At 50.7% G+C, this 19717-nt stretch overlaps 1 long non-coding RNA gene across 1 annotated transcript; it reads right to left on the bottom strand.

Annotated features, from left to right (window-relative positions):
- Positions 1–14414: 14414 nt before the first annotated feature.
- Positions 14415–16538, bottom strand: LOC125755976 (uncharacterized). The gene is made up of 2 exons (XR_007413666.1): positions 15764–16538; positions 14415–15079 (listed from the first exon to the last, which is right to left on the bottom strand). It is a non-coding gene; the product is annotated as an uncharacterized LOC125755976 (long non-coding RNA).
- Positions 16539–19717: the final 3179 nt, after the last annotated feature.

Below are 19717 nucleotides of genomic sequence, written 5' to 3'. Positions count from 1 at the left end.
TAAGGAGAAGGGCCTCGGCTCTGGAACTTCAAAGGGGCGGAAGGCAATTCACAGGAAGATGGGAAGAGCAAATGTTTGGTAAATAAATGTTTGCCATACCAGTCAGATAAGTCCTTCTGATACGGAGAGTTATCTCTGGTATTAGCTCTCTTCCTGGTACGGGCCCTCTATCTAAATTCCTTTAGGCAGTTAAGGGAGAAGTAAAAAAAATAAAATTAAAATTAAAAAAACAACTCTTCCTGAGTCTGCTGGGCCTCGATAACCCTCAGCTCAAAACATCCACGTCCCGCCACGGCGTCTTTGGGGTTCCACGTCCTGCACCCCCTCACCTGCATTGCAGTCTGGCTCCTCTCTGCCCGCCCCGGGCTTCTCTCCCCACTTCCTCAGGAAAGAACAAATGTCCTGCCCACCGAACTCCATCCCAGAGCTCGCTCCTGGGAACCCAGAAGGCACCAAGCAACGACGATCTCTCACCAGCTTTCGCCCATTAACTGCCTCTCTGGTCTCCCCGGTGTTAGTCCTCCCCTCCAACTGCCCCCCAGTGCGGCCAAAGAGATCCTTTTGAAACCAAGCTTAAAAAAAAAAAAAAAAGAAAAAAGAAAAGAAAAAGAAACCAAGCTTAACGCCCTGCTTAAAACCTTCCCCGGTTTCCTGGTGCCCTTAGCACACAGAAACCAAACCTTTGACCAGAGGCCTAGCGTGGCCCAGCCCCTGCCTCCCTCGCCTGCCTCGGGCCCGGAGAAGCCGATTTCCAACGGAGCCCGGAACTTCTGGGTTTGACTCATGGGATCACCCCCGCCCAGACCAAGGGTTCTCAACTCCACTGCACATTAAGTCCCCGGGGAACTTTTGCCCGTCTTTAGATCTCCACGCCCAGGCCAACCAGTCCCTGGAAGGGGCATCCAGGCATCAGGATTTTTCAAACCTCCCGGATGACTTCAAAAAGCAGCCAAGGGTGAGAACCGCTGGCATGGAACCTTGCTGCTCAGCATGAGGTTCGCGGGCCAGCCGCTCTGGAGCCATGGGGAGCTGGTTAGAAATGCAGGATCGCGGGGCCCATTGCACAGCCAAGGTGCCCAACAGGCCTGGCCGCTGGCCTGGAGCCCATCCCGCGGCGCCCACCGCCCTTCGCCTGCCACCTCACGCCCCCTCCCCCCCTCAGTGCTCTTCCCTAGGTGCCCACCCTGACTCAGCCCAAGCCCAGGGTGCTTCCCTGGCACCTGCACTCCTCCGGGCCTCCTCTCACTACGGAGCTGCAATCATCATGCAGTGATTCTACTGAGTGAGTTCCCTGGCGGGGGGGGGGGCGGGGGGGGCATTAAGACAGGGGCCACTCCCCTCGTCCATTACTATGCCCCCCGCACCAAGAAAGACGCCCGACACATAGCAAGTAAGTAAATGTTTAAGTGTTGAAGTGACTTCCAAGGGCCCGGAGACCCCGCGCACATTGCCACCGCGGGAGGAGCAGGTGAGCAGGTGGCAGGGAGGACAGCTTACCTGTCTATGAAGGGAGGGGTGCTGAGAGTGCGTGCAGCCCCTGAGACCGAGAATCTCGATGATAAACAGGTTGGTGCCAGAGCCTGAAGGACACAGGAACCGAAAAGGATCAATGTCACCTGGGAGGGGGAATAGAACCGGGCAAAAGAAGGGGCACGTGGGTGCCCGTGAAGCACCCGCCTTCGGCTCAGGTCCTGGTCTCGGTCCTGGGATGGAGGCCCCCTGGCTCAGCGGGGAGTCTGCTTCTCCCGCTCCCTCTGCCCTGCCCTCTCCCTGCTCACACTCACTCTCATGCTCGCTCGCTTCCTCTCAAATGAATAAATAAAATCTAAAAAGAAAAAAAAAAACTAGGTAAAAGAGGCAAGAGATGGAATCTTGAACAATGGAGGGTCGAGGATGTTCAGTGACCAAAAGAAGCTGCAGCCCAGACAGGCACTGGTAGATGTTAGACACACGGGACACTCGGGAGATTTCTGGATCTCAGACTTTGGTTCTCAGACACACACACGCACACGCACACCCCCTCGTGCACTGACGGTGCAGCATCCTCCTCTCTCTCAGGACAGAGAGCTTGGGCTTTAGCGCAACCTCAGCCCGACTGCAGAAACGTACTCGGCTGGGACAGGGAGGACCCTGTGTCCTTGTGGGGACCGTCACGGGACCTGCCACTGGTCTCAGGCGTGGACGGGGGACCGAGCCCCCCACCTGCGGTGCCAACCAAGTGGGGAGTACAGGGAGTGCGCCGACAGGGTCCGCTGGGCTGCCAGAGGCAGCCTTGGGACGGTGACAAGGGGGCTCCTACGAGCTTCCCGCCTCCATGGGGGTTAGTTTGGGAAAGCTGAGGGCGTGGAAGCACGGAAGCTGCACCATGAGGGCCTCCCGAGGCCGTGCACTGGTCCCATCACCTCACTCGAACGTCCGGGCAAGAGGCTGCAATCCCACAGCACACTGGCCACGGACTTCATCCCCCTCCGATCACTCGTAGCCTAAAGATCCACTCGTGGTTCACCCACTCACTCCGCCAGTACTGGCTCGGGGTCGTTTACACGTCCTCTCCTAGACCCTGGTGGTGCAGCGGTGAGGTAGAGGCTGTTATTGCCCATTGTCCCAGCTCAGCGTCCACGGCAGGTGGTCTTCAGACATTACCGAGAAGGGTCACCAACCACCAGCCACCAGCCACGTGTATATAATATGGGTTCGTTCTTATTTATGCAGCTATGATCATATGTACGAATTACCATCTGCACAAATAGGCGTTTACGCCCCCTATTACTATATGTTACAATATGCATGTCCTTGGTTATTTTAAGTTTTTAGGAATGTCACTTACGACGCACAATTTACCAAACAATGGACATTTTATGTAGCCGTCCTCTGAGTACGAGACACTGTGTCCATTCCAATATATCAGTATCATGCATAACACTCCTAGAGCATCTTCATGCACGCAACTTCACTTACATTTCCAGATTTGGGTTTGGGGTCACAGGAGGAGGAAGAAGAAAGGGAACATTTTTAGGGTGCCCGGGTTATTCTTACTTCTGCTTACAGACTTTACAACACAGCACGGTTCCTGCGATTTTCGAAGACCACACCTCTGTAGGCGACACATTCCAACCCCTGACCTGCGTCTGGAGTTTCTGGAAGGACTGCCACACCCACGACACTGGAAGAGGCAGGTGCGGCCTCCACCTCAGGTGGACGAGCTTGATCGGATCAGGTTTGAGCCCAGGACCCGAAATCGGGCGGCCCCGCTGCTGGCTAGAAAGCAACCATACTTTCGTCCCCACAAACATTGACCTGGGGGCCCCGACATCCTAGGAAGCGGCTGGCGGGTACTTGGGGAGGAGAGACGCTAGACCAGAGTGCGGGCGGCCCGCGGCCACGCAAGCTCGAGGAGCAGAAGCGCTGTCGGGATGGACGGGAGGACGGAGGGAGGGGCGGGGGGGGTGACAAGGTGACGGGGAGCGGCCTTTGCTCTTGCGGCTCCTACCTGCCCAGCTGTGTCCCGCCTTGGGTTTTGGGAGACCCCCGTGTCCCCGCCGCCCCCAAATAAAAGCCACTTCTCACTTGACCTAGCGCGGCTCTTGCAGGCCCACGCACGGCAGGTGCCGCTGTCTCCCGAAGCAGAAAATCCAAGAGCCCGGTTCTTCTGTACCTGCCCGAGGAGGCCTCGTCTCTGTGTCTGGGGTGGGGGGGGGGGGCTGAAGGATGGCGACTGTTTGCAAGAATGAAAAATTAGGAACAGCCTAAGAGTCCATGAAAGAGGGAATAGCGGAGTCACTAACCAAGGTGCGTTGACTAGGCTGCGGGGATCAGCAGGGAGCAGGGCCATGGTAATACCCAAGGTGCGCTGTTGGGTCAAAAACACAAGTTGAGGAAAGAAATGTGCAGTCCGACGTCACTTACATTTACATGTTTTTAAAGATTTTACTTGTTTATTTGAGAGAAAGAGAGCACAAGTGCAGGGAAGGGGCCAGAGGGAGAGGGGGAAGCAGACCCCACTGAGCAGGGAGCCAGACCTGGGGCTCAACCAGGACCCCGGGATCATGACCTGACCCAAAGGCAGCCGCTCAGCCCACTGAGTCACCCAGCCGCCCCTGCCACTTACATTTTTAAATAAGCCACGCACCCAAAACAATCTGATTCTCATCTGTATGTTTCTGCGTATGCACATAAATGCATAGAAAAAGTCCCAAAAGGAGCAATGGCTGAAGGGGATGTAGTTTCCTCTCGCCATAAAGTATAATCGGGTTCGAGAACACAATAACATGTTAACTGTGTGATTTTACATTAATAAAATTAAGGTTTTGGGATCCCTGGGTCGCTCAGCGGTTTGGCGCCTGCTTTTAGCCCAGGGCCTGATCCTGGAGACGCGGGATCGAATCCCACGTCGGGCTCCCGGTGTACAGAGCCTGCTTCTCCCTCTGCCTGTGTCTCTGCCTCTCTCTCTCTCTCTCTCTCTCTCTCTCTCTGTGACTATCATAAATAAATAAAAAATTTTAAAAAAATAAATTAAAAAAAATAAAATTAAGGTTTTAAAAATACACACACATGTACATACACATAAAAGAAAATCTGGAAAACACACAACGAACAAAGAAGCAAATAAAATGCTCTCTAACCCCCTACCAGCCCACTGGAGCTCTTGTGGAAAGCGTCAGGGGATCTGCTCCGGGCCCCTCCACCCACAAGGGAGTCCGGCACCATTCACTCCAGACCTCCTAATTCAAATGGCACCCCAGACTCTGCCAAAGGCCCCGGTGCCCACCCACCGTTCATGATTCGAATGCATGACACGAAACAAAATTCTCAATTTTCTCATGACTGCTTTAATGCTTTTTTTTTTTCTTTTTTTTTTTTTTAAAGCGGTGAAGATCAAGATGGCCCGAAACGGTGCTCTCCCCTCCCTTTCTTTGTCTGGGTGCATGTTTTGTTTTGTTTTGCTTTGTAGTGTCGGGGGTTTTCGAGTCCCTGCCTCTTGGTATCCTAAACCCACACACAGTGGACCTGTTGACTGATCCGCTGGTTCCCTCCCCACCCCCGGGACGGCTGTGTTTGGGAGACACACCCAGCCCGCCTGCCCCCACCCTGCCCCACGTCCAGCCCTCCTGCTCCTGCCTCGCCATTGTGTCCCAGGCAAGTTGCAGAACAATGAATTCTTAGCAGATGATGATGTCGCCCTGTGTCCCCGTTCCGAGCCAACCCCAGCTATGCCTGGCATCCGGGAGTCAGCGTTTTGTAGGCTTCTGTGACATTTGAGAGCTCACATCCCACTTCCTCCAGCATTTGGAGAAGAGAAGGGAAGACTGAGGGTGGCTCTTGTCACCACCAATGAGCTCATCCTTCTCGGAGATGCAATAAGAAAGCTGAATTTCACCCTGTGAATCAGGAAGCTTGAGCTCAGGAAAAAGCACACATTCCCCAGCTGCCTGGACCCCCGCTGACCTTTTACTAAGAGGAGCTCTCAACTGGGCCTCATCCAACAGGCCTCATCCTACAGGCCTCATCCTACAAGCCTCATCCTACAGGCCTCATCCTACAGGCCTCATCCTACAAGCCTCATCCTACAGGCCTCATTCTATAGGCCTCATCCTACAAGCCTCATCCTACAGGCCTCATCCTACAGGCCTCATCCTACAGGCCTCATCCTATAGGCCTCATCCTACAAGCCTCATCCTACAGGCCTCATCCTACAAGCCTCATCCTACAGGCCTCATCCTACAGGCCTCATCCTACAAGCCTCATCCTACAGGCCTCATCCTAGAGCCAGGTAAATGATTGAACAAAGAAAGTTTTAGTGAAACACACCCTCACACCATCCACCTGAGCCCTTTGGTTTCTGTGCCCACCCCCCCACCCCACCCCCGCCCCACGGCTTCCTTGGCCCAGGCCCCACAGTCCCCAGACGCCTTCCAAGCCTCAGTGCGGGGCAGCCTAGCCACGGCCGGTCAATCCCGGTTTCGGCTCTGGCTCCACAACTCAGTTCCGAGGGCAGATGGGCCGGTGTGACCAGCGCAAAGCCACACTGGGTAAATGGGGCGCAGCTCCGGCTCTCCTGGCACTTGCTCCCCTGAAGCCCCTGCGCCGCCTCCAGTGCACGCCGTGACCTGGCTCTCGGGCCTCCCGCGGGCTGCTCAGAGCCCAGGCCTGGGGGCCCTTGGCCTGTGGGATGGGCTCACCGGCGCTCGCCCCCCGTCCGCTGCCTCCAGGTGCTCCCACCACGGGCCAGTCCGCGCCGCTCTCCCTAAATCACTGCCCTACCTCTGTTCAAGCATCTCTCTGCCTTCCCATTTGTTTTGCTCCGTGGGAATCTTGAAGGCTTCCGCACCAGTGTCGGCAGGTTCCTGTCCCCCTGGCCCGCAGCCACGGCCCCCCAACCCCGCAGGGGGCTGATTCACCCTGCAAGCCTCCAGCCTTTCCTGAGTCCGTCGTGAGGACTACGCAGGACTGGGGCGCGGGCCGGGCCGAGGGCTTGCACCCCGCGCGCAGCAGCCTGGCTGAGCTCTCTAATAGCCGGTCCGGGTCGTCGTAAAGCGCGGCCTTGGTACACGTCGACTCTAAGGTGTCCTTCGGTTCCTCTGTGGACTGGCGGTCATTGCCCTAGATCTCCTCTTTTACGGTACTGAAATCCCTAATGTTTTAATAATTTTAGAAAATTCCAATATCTCAGGCAATGAAAAGAAGGTTCTTGGGTTCTTTCTCTGCAGTGGATTCCACGGGTTGAAAGCTTCTGGAGGGAAAGGCAAAACTACGGAGACAATGAAAAGATCAGGGGTTGCCCAGAGTGGGAGAGGGGGCAGAGACGAATGAGCAGAACCCAGAGAACTTTCGGGGCAGCACAGACACTCTGTATGGTCACATAATGAAGGATCTACGTTATCGTACATTTGACCAAACCCATGGAATGTCCAACACGGAGACTGAACTTAATGTAAACGCAGGACCTTGGGGGATGAAGATGAGTCAAGGGAGGAGCATCTTGGTAACGAATGTACTACTCTGGCGAGTGGTGTTGATAATGGGGGAGCCGCACTTGAGAAAGGGCAAGGATATATGGGAAATCTCTACATTCCTCTCGATTTTATTATAAACCTAAAACGGCACTAAAAAAAATTAAGTCTAAAAAAAAAAAGAGAGGAAAAAAAAGAAAAGCTCTGTTGTCCTTCTTGCTTAGCTAAAGAGCTTCCAGGAGGCTCTTCAGAAGTACTCAGACTTCTAGGATTCTAGGAGCCTGACCTCAGAGGCATTCCGCTTCATTCTCCATAAGGTCTTCATTTTGCTTCTTTTATTTTTTTTATTTATTTTTTATTGGAGTTCAATTTGCCAACATGTAGCATAACACCCAGTGCTCATCCCATCAAGTGCCCCCTCAGTGCCCGTCACCCAGTCACCCCACCCCACCCCACCTCCCCATTTTGCTTCTTTTAATACTCTTCTTTGATTCCCTCCACCCTTTTTCTTCATCTAGACCTGCTTTCCTCATTTCTTTCTCTTTTCTTTTTCCTGTCCTTGTTTGTCATGAACATTTTTTTTGTCCTCAAAGAGGCTGAGATTACGTCCCAGCCTGTATACTAGATTAGGATGGACCCTAAATCCAGTAACACGTATCCACATGAGAAGAGGAGAGAACACGCGGAGACACGCCAAAGAGAAGGCCGTGTGAAGGTGGAGGCAGGCATCGGAGTGATGCAGCCGTGAGCCGAGGATACCAAGGACTGCCAGCAGCTGCCAGAAGGCGGGAGACAGATATCAAACAGATTCCTGCTCGGGGCTTCCAGATGGAAGCCACTCTGTCATCACCTTGATTTCTCACTTCTAGTCTCCCTATAAAAGAACACATTTTTATTGTTTTAAGCCAAAAAAAAAAAATCAAATAAAGTCAGCAGTGATTGCTTATACTAATGGTTGCACAACTCCGTGAACACACTAAAAGAAACTGAAGTGTATACTTCAAATGGGTGAATTATATGGTATGTGAATTATATCTCAATAAACCTGTAAACCTGGGTTGTTGTTTCTTTTTTTTTTTTTTTTTAGTTTCTGGGGTAGAATCAATCTGGATGTGGACTGATGCTTGAATTTATTTAAAGCGATTGGGTTGTGTCTTTATCACCTTGCATATAGTGGGTGTTAAATTCTTCAGAACTTGTTGCTGTCTGTGGTTCCCAATTTTTTTTTAATGCATCCTCAACCTGACAGTGGCCTTGTTTCCTCCCACTTTCAGGACCAGCTTCAGAGGCTTCTATACACATTCCTCATACATAGACTCATGCTTTTTGGGCTTCTGCCTACATTGATCCCAGTTCTGGGGCTTTCCCACCACACCCACCACCCGCCAGGGCCAGACAGACAGAGAGACAGAGACAATGGAAAGAGGAGGAGGAAACTGTTCAAACAAAGAGAAAGTATAGGCAATAACACAGCACATACCCAGTGAGGAACATTTAGGTTGTTCTCACTTTTCCCCTCTATGGAGAAATGCAATGGCCGTTCCTGTGCACTGGTGTGCGAGTTTCTCTAGGGGATAGACTAGAGTGGAAATGCTGGGTTGTATATATATATATACAACTCCCCTAGACATTAATAAATTATTCTTCAAAACAGTTAACTTAGATTCCTACCAGCAGTCTGTAAGAGTTCCCATCTACCCATACATTCACCAGCCCTCAGTAGATGAGATTTCTTTTTTATTTTTCAATATAATGATTATAAAATGTTATCTTATTTTAGGGGTGCCTGCATGACTCAGTCAGGTAGAGCATGGGACAGTTGATCTCAGGGTCATGAGTTCAAGCCCCACATTGGGGATAAAGCCTACTTTAAAAAATTTTTTTTAATTTTATTTATTTATTCATGAGAGACACAGAGAGGGAGAGAGAGGCAGAGACACAGGCAGAGGGAGAAGCAGGCTCCTCGCAGGGAGCCGACGTGGGACTCGATCCCGGGTCTCCAGGACCAGGCCCTCGGCTGAAGGTGGCGCTAAACCGCTGAGCCACCGGGGCTGCCCTAAAAAAAAATTTTTTTAATGAAATAAAATATTAGGTTGTTCTAGTGGGTATTTCTCTGATTACCAGTGGAGCTGAGCATCTGTCCATAAGTTTGTGGATATTCAGATTCTTTATGAATCATCCATTCATATCCATTGCCAATTTTCTGCTAGATTATTTGTTTTTTACTCTTTGATTTGCAAATCTATATATTTCCGGGGTGGTAATAATTTGTCAGTTGTGTGCATTGCTAACATCTTCACTCAGTCTATAGCTTGTCTTTTAACTTTGGTTATGAAATGTTTTAGTATTTGCCAGATTTTAATCTTAATATTGTCAAATTGGTTCATGGGAGTTTTTGGATTTATTTGAGAAGTCTATCTCTACTTTACAAAAATATTCTTCTGTGTTTTTTAAGTTTTACGCTTTTCTACTTTTGGTCTTTAATCTATATGGGATTTATCTTGTATGTGCTATGAGAGAGGGATTTTAATTTAATTTTTTTCTCTGTAGAAAGCCATTATGGAGAGTCTCAGCCTATTTATTGAATAGTCCGTTATTCTCTATAATTCATAACGCCTCACCATTAAATTCAAGTTCCCATGTACAAATGGGGACCTCACAAATGTATCCCTCTACATAACTTGCAATTTTAATATTTTTAAGAGAGAGAAAGAGTGAGTGGCGAGGGGGAGGTGGCAGAGGGAGGAGAGAGAGGGTCTTAAGCAGGCTCCACTTCAGGGTCAGGGTCATGAGCCCGACGCAGGGTTCAGTCTCATGACCCTGAGGTCATGACCTGACCTGAAATCAAGAGTCAGAGGCTTAAAAAAAATAAAATAAAAAATAAAAAATAAATAAAAAAATAGTCAGAAGCTTAACCAACTGAGCCACCCAGGCGCCCCTGCAATTTTAATTTCTACAGTTTTATGCTAAGCTTTAGCAGCCTAATATCCCCACCATATTCTTCTTCAAAATTCTTAGTTTTTCTTAATCCTTTAACTCTTTAGCATTAATTTTGTTAAATTTCATGAAAATCCTACTCAAAGATTGACTTAAATCCCATTAAATTTATAATTTATGATTTGGTAGAAAATTGTTCTCATTTATAAATAGAGTAGAACTCCCTGTATTGGTCTAGTTTCTCCCAAGAAACAGAACCAATGGAGTGTGTGTGTGTACACGAGTGGACACGCGTGTACACACATGTATATACAGAGAGCAATTCATTTTAAGGAATGAGCTCACACAGTTAAGGGAGACTGGCAGGTTCAAAATCTGCAGGGCAGCCCAGCGGGAAATGCCTGCAGGAGTAAATGTTGCAGTCTTGAGTCCTAAGGAAGCCTAAAGACAGAGTTCCTTCCTCCACTGGGGACTTTAGTCTCTTCTCTTTTTATTCTTTTTTTTTTTTTTTTTTTTTTAAGTAAGTTCTACACCCGACCCTGAGATTAGGAGTTGCATGCTCTGCCAACTGAGCCACCCAGGTGCCCCCTCAGTCTCTTCTTTTAAGGCCTTCAACTGATTGGATGAGGCCCACCCATATTATGGAATTATTCTGCTTTACTCAAAGTCTACAGATTTAATGTTAATCTCATCTAAAAAACACCTCCACAGCAACATCTAGATTGCTGTTTGACCAAACAACTAGGTACCATAATCTAGCCCAGTTGACACATAAAATTAACCATTACACTTTCTGTGTTTTAGGTCTTCTCTTATGCTCCCCATAAAGGTTTTGCGTATCTGCTGAGGCCTATTCCTGGACTTACAGTTTTTGTCCTGTTGGAAATAGCATAAGTATTTCTTGAAACTTGAACTGATGGACATCCCTGGGTGGCTCAGTAGTTTAGCGCCTGCCTTTGGCCCGGGATGTGATCCTGGGGTCCCGGGATCGGGTCCCACATCGGGCTCCCTGCACGGAGCCTGCTTCTCCCTCTGCCTGTGTCTCTGCCCCTCTCTCTCTCTGTGTGTCTCTCATGAATAAATAAATAAAATCTTAAAAAAAAAAATAGAAACTTGAATTGGAGCACAGCATTCCTATGACAAACTGAGCAAACCATAAATGTACAACTTGATGAATTTTCACAAACATAATACATATGTAAAACTAGCAAACAGAAAACACAGAACTTTATCAGCTCCTAGAAGCCCCCTTGTGCCCTCTCACTGGAGCTATCCACCCTCTCCCCAAGAGTAACCACTATTCATACTTCTTTTTTTTTAATTCAGGTGTAAATAACATAGCGTTAGCTTCAGGTAAACGATATGATTCAACAATTCTACATGTTACTCGGTGCTTATCACAACAAATGTATTCTTAACCCCCTTCACCTCTTTCACCCATCCCCCTACTCTCCTCCCATCTGGCAACCTTCAGCGTGTTCTCTCTATTTAAGAGATGAATGGGTAAAGCAGAGGCCGTCCTTATCCATTCATCTATCAATGGTCCAGTGTCCTGACTTCTAACTCCACAATTAGTTTTACCTGGTTTGGGACTTTATACAAACCATATAAAGTATGTTTTTTTGGTAACTGATATCTATATCTTAACATTATATCTTACTGTGGTTCTTGTCCTAAAGCGGCTTGGGCCCTCAGAACAGACTGGAACATCTATTCATCACCTTCTCCTTCCAGAACACATCCCTGGGCTGCTTGAGGAAGACCCGATAAAGACAAGGTTTTAGGGATCCCTGGGTGGCGCAGTGGTTTGGCGCCTGCCTTTGGCCCAGGGCGCGATCCTGGAGACCCGGGATCAAGTCCCACATCGGGCTCCCGGTGCATGGAGCCTGCTTCTCCCTCTGCCTGTGTCTCTGCCTCTCTCTCTCTCACTGTGTGCCTATCATAAATAAATAAATAAAAATTAAAAAAAAAAAAAAAAGACAAGGTTTTAGGGCTTCTGGGGAAGGGTGAGGTGGGGAATAAAGGGCCAAAAGGGTAAGAAGGAAGCTACATAATTGCTTACAAAACCTTATTTTTCCACTTCCATGTTCCTAGGGTCCCCAAGGAAGGACCTTGGAAAGTCCTTCTTGGAAAACTCAGTAACATCTGAGGGACCCTCCAGGACTCCTAAGGCTGAGCAAGATGTTTATAAAACTAACACTGGGGGGCAGCCCTGGTGGCTCCGCGGTTTAGCGCCTGCCTTCAGCCCAGGGTGTGATCCTGGAGACCCGGGATTGAATCCCACGTCAGGCTCCCTGCATGGAGCCTGCTTCTCCCTCTGCCTGTGTCTCTGCCTCTCTGTGTGTGTGTGTGTGTGTGTGTGTGTGTGTCTGTCTCAAATAAATAAATAAATAAATAAATAAATAAATAAATAAAATCTTAAAAAAAAAAAACTAACACTGGGGCACAAAGGACTCAAAGGAAGAGTCTGAACTTATAAGCAGGGGCACATCCAGGGGCATAAATGAGGAGAATACAATAAAGAGATGAGCTACAACAATGTGAACAGGTGTAGGGCTGCTGACAACAATGACTCCGTCTTTGGGCCTCCACCTTGTTCATGTTCCCACAATGACCTTGCTCAGGGCTCCACGTTCCAGGCCCCATAGAGGTTACTATATGCCCTGACCAGAACATGGGAAGGCTTGTTCTGATCTTCCCTAAAGTGGCATACACAAGGCCCCACCTTAGCTAACCAGTAGGGACGACTGGTGCACAGAAGGCCCCATTTTAGATAACTACCCCGTGACCTCAACACCAGGCCCTTTGCTCTAAAAACCTGAGCATGAAGGCCTGGACTTGGTGGAGAGGAGCCGCACCCCCTCTAGTTGCCCACCCGGTTCCCCCGTCGGTAAGATACCCTGAATGAACTGTAAATGGTATGGAGGGGCCTGCTTCGCCTTTCAGTCTTAAAGTGTCTTCACAGCCTGGAGCATACTGTGCTGACCCTCCTCCACCTTCTAACGGGAATAAAGGAAAGCAAGGATCCTGTGCTGAACCTTGCAACTAGCATCATGGGAGCTGTTTCTGTCTCTAGATCTGGGGAAGAACAGGGGGCAGTGGCTGCCGGAACCCAGAGCGACCCACAGCTCTGGGAGAGAACTGTCCAATGGGAGCCAGGGCCTTCAGTAGAGAGAGGCAGCCAGAGCCAGCCCGTGGCCCAGCCACTAAGCATTCAGCACCCTGCTTCTTAAAGCAGAGGTCCACTGATTGGGATAAACAAAATAAAAATCACTGAGCGGGGCTCTTGGGGGGCTCAGTGGTTGAGCATCTGCCTCAGCTCAGGTCACGATCCCAGTGTCCTAGGATGGAGCCCTGCATCCAGCTCCCTGCAGAGCGGGGAATCTGCTTCTCCCTCTCCCTCTGCCCTGCACCCCATTTCATGTGCTCTCTCTCTCCAATAAATAAAATCTTCAAAATGAATTAATTAAATAAATAAAAACTAAGAGGAGAACAGACAGAAAGGAAAATGTGATAATAAAAGTTTCAGAGGGACAGCCCGGGTGGCTCAGAGGCTGAGCATCTGCCTTCGGCTCAGGTCGTGACCCCGGGGTCCCGGGATCGAGTTCCACATCAGGCTCCCTGCATGGGAGCCTCTGCCTGTGTCTCTGCCTCTCTCTGTGTCTCTCATGTATAAATACATAAAATCTTTAAAACACACACACACACACACACACACACACACAATAAAGCATTTTTTTAAATCACCCTCCATGGACGGAACATGAGCAAGATCACTTGGCTTTAATGAGGCAGCCAAAATGGTCTCACGAGGAGGTTAAATGCTACACAAACTACTTCAATGTATTTATATGTCATTTAATCTCATAAGAGAGTGAAAATATTCATTTTTCTTGCACAAAGAACAAAAAGCACAAACTCTAACAAAATTGTGTGATAATCACAGGAGGCCTGACGGGGTAGCGGTCATCCCGTGGATGGCAGGCCCCCACCCCTGCCTGTCCGCAGCATACCCTCCGCCTCCTCTCCCCAGGCCTGAGTCACCAGCCCTCAAAGGTAGCTTATTACAAAATAATAACCACAGTATGTGCGTGTCTCTATTTTATTGCATGTTTTTAAATACATTTAAGAAAAAATACCTGCATTGTTTTGAGAGCTTGTTTTTTGTTGACTTTAGGATTGGCATCACCTCATGTAGAGACATTTATCAACACTGATTTAACCTCATTTTTGGTTGGGAAAACTGAGAGGCCAAGGAGAGGAAATGATCTGCCCAAGGTGGTGGGTCACTCTTTGTTTCAGACTCTTAGGAGGAAACAAGACTTAGAGAAGGCTCACGGGCGTGTAAGGACCCCTCCTGGTCTCTATCCTGGGGCCCGGGGCCCCTGAAGGACTGGTGGGCCACTGGCATCCGTGGGGAGAACCAGAAGACCTGAAGCCATTGCTGGAACTCTCAAGACGTCAAGTAGCTAAAACACAGATCTGGTCCTTGGGCTTTATGGGGATATTTTATTATGTTCTTGGTATGGTTCGTAAAGAACAGTCTGAAATAGATGAACCTGATTTGCCCTTCGCAGCAGCGCACCCCGGGGAGCGGCTGACCGTGCAGAGGCCGCAGGGATGTCTGAGCCCTGCAGCCCACAGACCCCAGCCCCGGGCAGGCGAGCTCACACCCGAAGCCGTGGGAACCTGCCACCCGATCATAACTTTTCGTGTAGTGACCCCTGCTGCCGGGCCCTGGAGGTGCAACGTGCAAACCGCGGCGCCTTCTGGGGGGCTCACACCCTCTGTTCTCCTGCACCCCGAGGCCTCGGGAGACCCTCGCTCACCTGCAGCAAAGCCCTGGGACTGGAAGCCAGTGTTGGTGCAGATTCCACTGTAGATTCGGAGGCGACCGTGCAGGAAAAACCCACACGAAGCAAGGGGCGACCCTTAGAGGAGCCTTTGCGAGACGGGTGCTCCCGGAGTGACCCCGAACCGTGACGTTGACACTTGCAGAACGTGTGGGCTTCTTTCGAGGAGGAACTTGCAGGCTTAAGACTGTTTTTGCAGATTGGTTCACTGACCTACCCAAGATTGCAGTTAGAGAAAATACTTTGATTTATAAGTCCCGGGGGAAAAAAAGACATTTGGGGCCAGGACTCAGCGCCGAGGTGGTGGTAGACAGATGCAAACGCGCGTCCTGTAATCACCTGGGAGAATCGATACAGAGTGAGGCCATCAGATCGTCTAAGACGTGACTGTACTTTTTTAAAGATCATCAACAAAATAGGAACATGGTACTAAGCACGTGCAGGGGATGCACAAACTCTGAGAATATTCGGATAGTTGCACCGGCTGCCCAACCTGCCGCACCGGCCGGGAGGGGCCGGCTACAAGCAAGAGCAGCTGCCCACCCCTGCGTGGACTCGGGGGCTGTGGCCAAGGCTGAGCTTGCCCTAAAGGAGGCGGGAGCGGGATGGGTCCCCGGGTCAGGGACGTAAGCTGAAGCAAGACCCCAAACAGTTACCATCCAAGCCGCGGCAGAGACAGAAGATGGGGGACCCACTGATAATTAGACTAGCTGCCCAGTCAGCGCGACACAAGCAGAGACTTCCTCCCCCAAGCTCCCTTGCCCGCAGGTACTGGGGTGCTGGGTGGCCCAGGCAGCGAAGACCTCAATTCTTGGGTCCAGCTCTGGCCTGATCTCAGGGCTGGGAGACTGAGCCCTGTGGAGGCATCGAGCGCCGCAGAGTCTGCTTGTGCTTCTGTCGCCCGCTCCTCTCCCTCCACGCCTCCCCGCTGCGTGCTCTCTCCCTAATATATAGAATCTTTAAAACATAAATAAATACAAATAAATGTAGACTATAGAAAATGGAAGGATTCTATAATCTTACATAACGTGGAATCCAGAGCCGAGAAAAGTACAAGGCAGGGGCGCCCGGGGGCTCAGCGGTTGAGCGTCTGCCTTTGGCCCAGGGCATGACCCCGGGGTCCCGGGATCGAGTCCCACGTCGGGCTCCTGTGTGGAGCCTGCTTCTCCCTCTGCCTGTGTGTCTGCCTCTCTCTCTGTCTCTCATGAATGAATAAATAAAATCTTTAAAAAAAAAATAAAAGCACAAGCCAGAAAACTATATAGGTCATTCTCATTTCCCTTTTTCTTTTTTTTCTTTAGACATAATTGACACAGGACATTATATTAGTTTCAGTTGTACAATAGAATGATTCAACACTCGCATTTTTTCAGCGTTGGTATATTTCACAAAACGATCACCACAGTAAGTCTAGGGAACATGCATCATCACACATTGTCACAAAACCGTTTTCCTTGTGATGAACACTTTTAAGATCTGCTTGGCAACTTTCAAATACACAACACAGTATGATATGGTCACCGCACTGTACCCACATCTCCATGAGGCCTTTCTCATTCATGAACAGTGTCTTTAAAAAAAAAAAAAAAGTTTTTTTAAATTTATTTCACCGAGAGATAGAGCTAGAGAGGACCAGCGGGGGGAATGGCAGAGGGAGAGGGAGAAGTAGGCTTCCTGCTGAGTACGGAGCCCGACACAGGGCTCGATCCCAGGACCCTGGGTCCTGACCTGAGCGCAAAGCAGACGCTTCACCGACAGAGCCACCCAGGCGCCCAAGAACAGTATCTTTTAATCCTAAAGAAAATACCAGCAAAAATAAAAAATAAAATAAAAATAAATAAATAAATAAATAAATAAATAAATAAATAAATAAAAAAACACCAGCAGGTTGGCCCCAGCAGTGCTAAAAGGAACTATGTATCGGGGATCCCTGGGTGGCACAGCAGTTTAGCGCCTGCCTTTGGCCCAGGGTGCAATCCTGGAGACCCGGAATCGAATCCCACGTCGGGCTCCCGGTGCATGGAGCCTGCTTCTCCCTCTGCCTGTGTCTCTGCCTCTCTCTCTCTCTCTCTCTCTGTGACTATCATAAATAAATAAAAATTTTTTTAAAAAAAGGAACTACGTATCAGGACCAAGTATGATTTAGCTGAGGAATGTAAAGATGCTTCTACGTTATACCTGTCATTAATGAAAAAATAAATGTTATTAACACGCTTCATTATATTCACAGGAAGAAAAGCCCGTGATCATCTTCATAAATGTAGAAAAACAATTTTTGCAAAACTCAGTGCCCATTCTTAGGAATGGATCTTGCTAATCTTGTCAATCTGGGCAGGAAGCAGAGAGAAACCGGCCCAGGCAGGGGCGGGCGGGGCGGGCTGGCCACCTGCCACCTCTCAGGTGGGCCCTGCTCCCTGCAGGTGGAGGGCGACGCCCCGGGCCTCGGGCCTCCGTCAGGAGCTTCCCTCCCCAGGGCGGTCGTTTCTCTTGACCTCGCTATGAGAAGCAGGACGAGGTCCTTAAGGGAAATTTGGCGGCGGACTGAAAAGTGGAAAAGCAGACGATCCCACCTATTTCCACCTTCAAAACAACCTGGCACATGTGTCGATGTATCTTAATCTGTCGGAAAATTTGCCACTTTGCAAGTTTTTTTATGAAGGTGGGTACAGGGATCTGACCAGGTGGGCGTGGCCCCGTCACCGGTCAGGACACCCCATGGGGCTGGCGGGGTGCAGCCTCCTGCTGCCCCTCTTGGCCCAGCCACACCCCGCTGGCCAGACGCCGCCGTCCTGCTTCTCGGCCTCCGCTCTGGGCCCAGCCCTCCTCGTCCCTGCCCTGTAGCCTGACCCGGGGTAGCTGCCTCCTCCCCGCACCCCTGTGGCCTGACCCTGAGAGCTGCCTCCCCACCTCCCACGCCCCTGCGGCCTGACCCAGGGTAGCTGCCTCCTCCCCACACCCCTGCAGCCCCACCTGGGGTAGCTGCCTCCCTCCCTTGCTCCTGTGGCCTGACACTGATAGCTGCCTCCCCCCCCCGCACCCCTGCGGCCTGACCCTGATAGCTGCCCCCCCCCTGCGCCCCTGTGGTCTGACCCTGATAGCACCCTCTCCCTCCCCCCACCCGCCGTGCCCCTGCAGCACCACCAGGCCTCCACCACCAGGTTCCCGCACCTCTGGGTGCTCAGGGCAGGGCCAGCACCTCCCGGGTCCCCGCCGCCAGTGCGGAGGGCACAGTGTCACTCGGAGCCGGGCCTGCCGGGCCCCACTGCGGCCTCCAGCGACAGGCCATCCAGTGCCCAGCGGGGCACTCAGCCCTTCCCAGGCACTCAGGAGCCTCGGGGGCAGCCCCCACCCCTCCCCCGGGCGAGGGCAGGATAACCTGGGCCTCCTGCTGTCGCGGTCTTCGACCCCCCGGCACCGAGTTAGGACTGGACCTGCTCCAGGGAGGGCAGCGATCCTGCGAGGTCACCCTCCCTGCTTGTCACCAGGTGAGCCCAGAGCCGCTGGTGGATGAATCAGCCACGGGCTGCCGGCAACGCCAGTCCCGGTGCCACGCTTGCTTCACTGATTCCTCAGAACCACCCAGAAAGGCACCATTTTCAGAGAAAACAAGGAGCCCAAGGACTTTGAAGCTGCTCTTTAGAAGCCAAAGCGGCTATCAGGGTCCCTGACATGCGCCAGGTGTGCGGTAAACATCACTCCTCCCTCCAGAAAGTCAATGGTCCCTAATGAAAGAAAAATACCAGGCAGGGCCTGCGCTCGGTGAGGGTTGGGCCGCGGTCACAGGGTTGGGCCGCAGTCACAGGGTTGGGCCGCGGTCACAGGCCCTCCGCCAGAGGAAATGTGGCCCCACGGTCCTTGCACTTCTGTTTCCACCTCGCTGACGTGCTCAAGACAATCAAAGTGAAGAGAGGACCAAAAGCATCCCTGATAATAAGACAACAACTATAGAGCGCGTTACAGTTCTCGCTATTTGGACGTGTTTATGCGCACGTGTGCACGCGTACGTGGACAGGGTGACAGGATCCTGGTGATGACCTACCGTAAACCTGCTACCGGGACACCTCTACGAGGAGTATTTTGTGTCCTCTGGCGATCCCAGATCCTGCCACACACCAGTTCACCTGCCTTTCCCAAGTTACAGGGGAGAGAGAATTCTGTCCAGCCTTACAGGGATTTACACGGGCAGGACAGCAGGGAAAATGAGCAGGAGGGGGTTTTCTTCAAGTTGAAGGAAAGGAGGGGAAGAAAAAAAAAATCCCATGGTAGCGAGCCGACTGTTGGTACCAAAGATAGAGTGACGCAGGGCAGGCCCTTAGCAAGCGGGTACTAAGCGAGGCTGAGCCATGCCCTCAGGAATCAGAAGAGCAGTCTGGACCCAAGGAGGAAGGACCGCATCCGCTCGGAAAGTGGGGTGAGCCCAGGCCGTCATCAAGGCAATCCGGGCGCAGCTAGGACCACAGACAGGTCAGCCTGTCGTGTCGAAAACAGATCCACACACCAGCTTCTGCCATGCGGAGAGCTTTCCCAGGCTAACCTCGTGTCCAAGTAGTATATCTGGGCAGCGACCTGGCCTTAGGTCTTTGTGGGGAAGCACCTAATAGTAAAAATAATAATAATTTTAGGGGATCCCTGGGTGGCTCAGCTGTTTAGTCCCTGCCTTCAGCCCAGGGCATGATCCTGGGGTCCCAGGATCGAGTCCCACGTCGGGCTCCTTGCATGGAGCCTGCTTCTCCCTCTGCCTGTGCCTCTGCCTCTCTCTCTCTTTCTATGTCTCTCATGAATAAATAAAATCTTTAAAAGAAAACAGCAAAATTTTAGAAAATAATAATAATTTTAAAGTGTTGCTGAGTGAGCCGCAGTATTACATGAGCTAACCAACTGTCACTCTCTTGCTTATCAATTACGATGAAATGTTTTAACAAGAGAATTTTTATATAACAAAGAGAGACATATTAATTGCAGAGAAGTTAGAAAACT

The sequence above is a fragment of the Canis lupus genome, chromosome 10, assembly GCF_003254725.2.
Source record: "Canis lupus dingo isolate Sandy chromosome 10, ASM325472v2, whole genome shotgun sequence".
Lineage (NCBI taxonomy): Eukaryota > Metazoa > Chordata > Mammalia > Carnivora > Canidae > Canis > Canis lupus.
The sequence above is the reverse complement of the archived record's forward strand: the minus strand, read 5'-3'. Positions and strand labels throughout refer to the sequence as shown.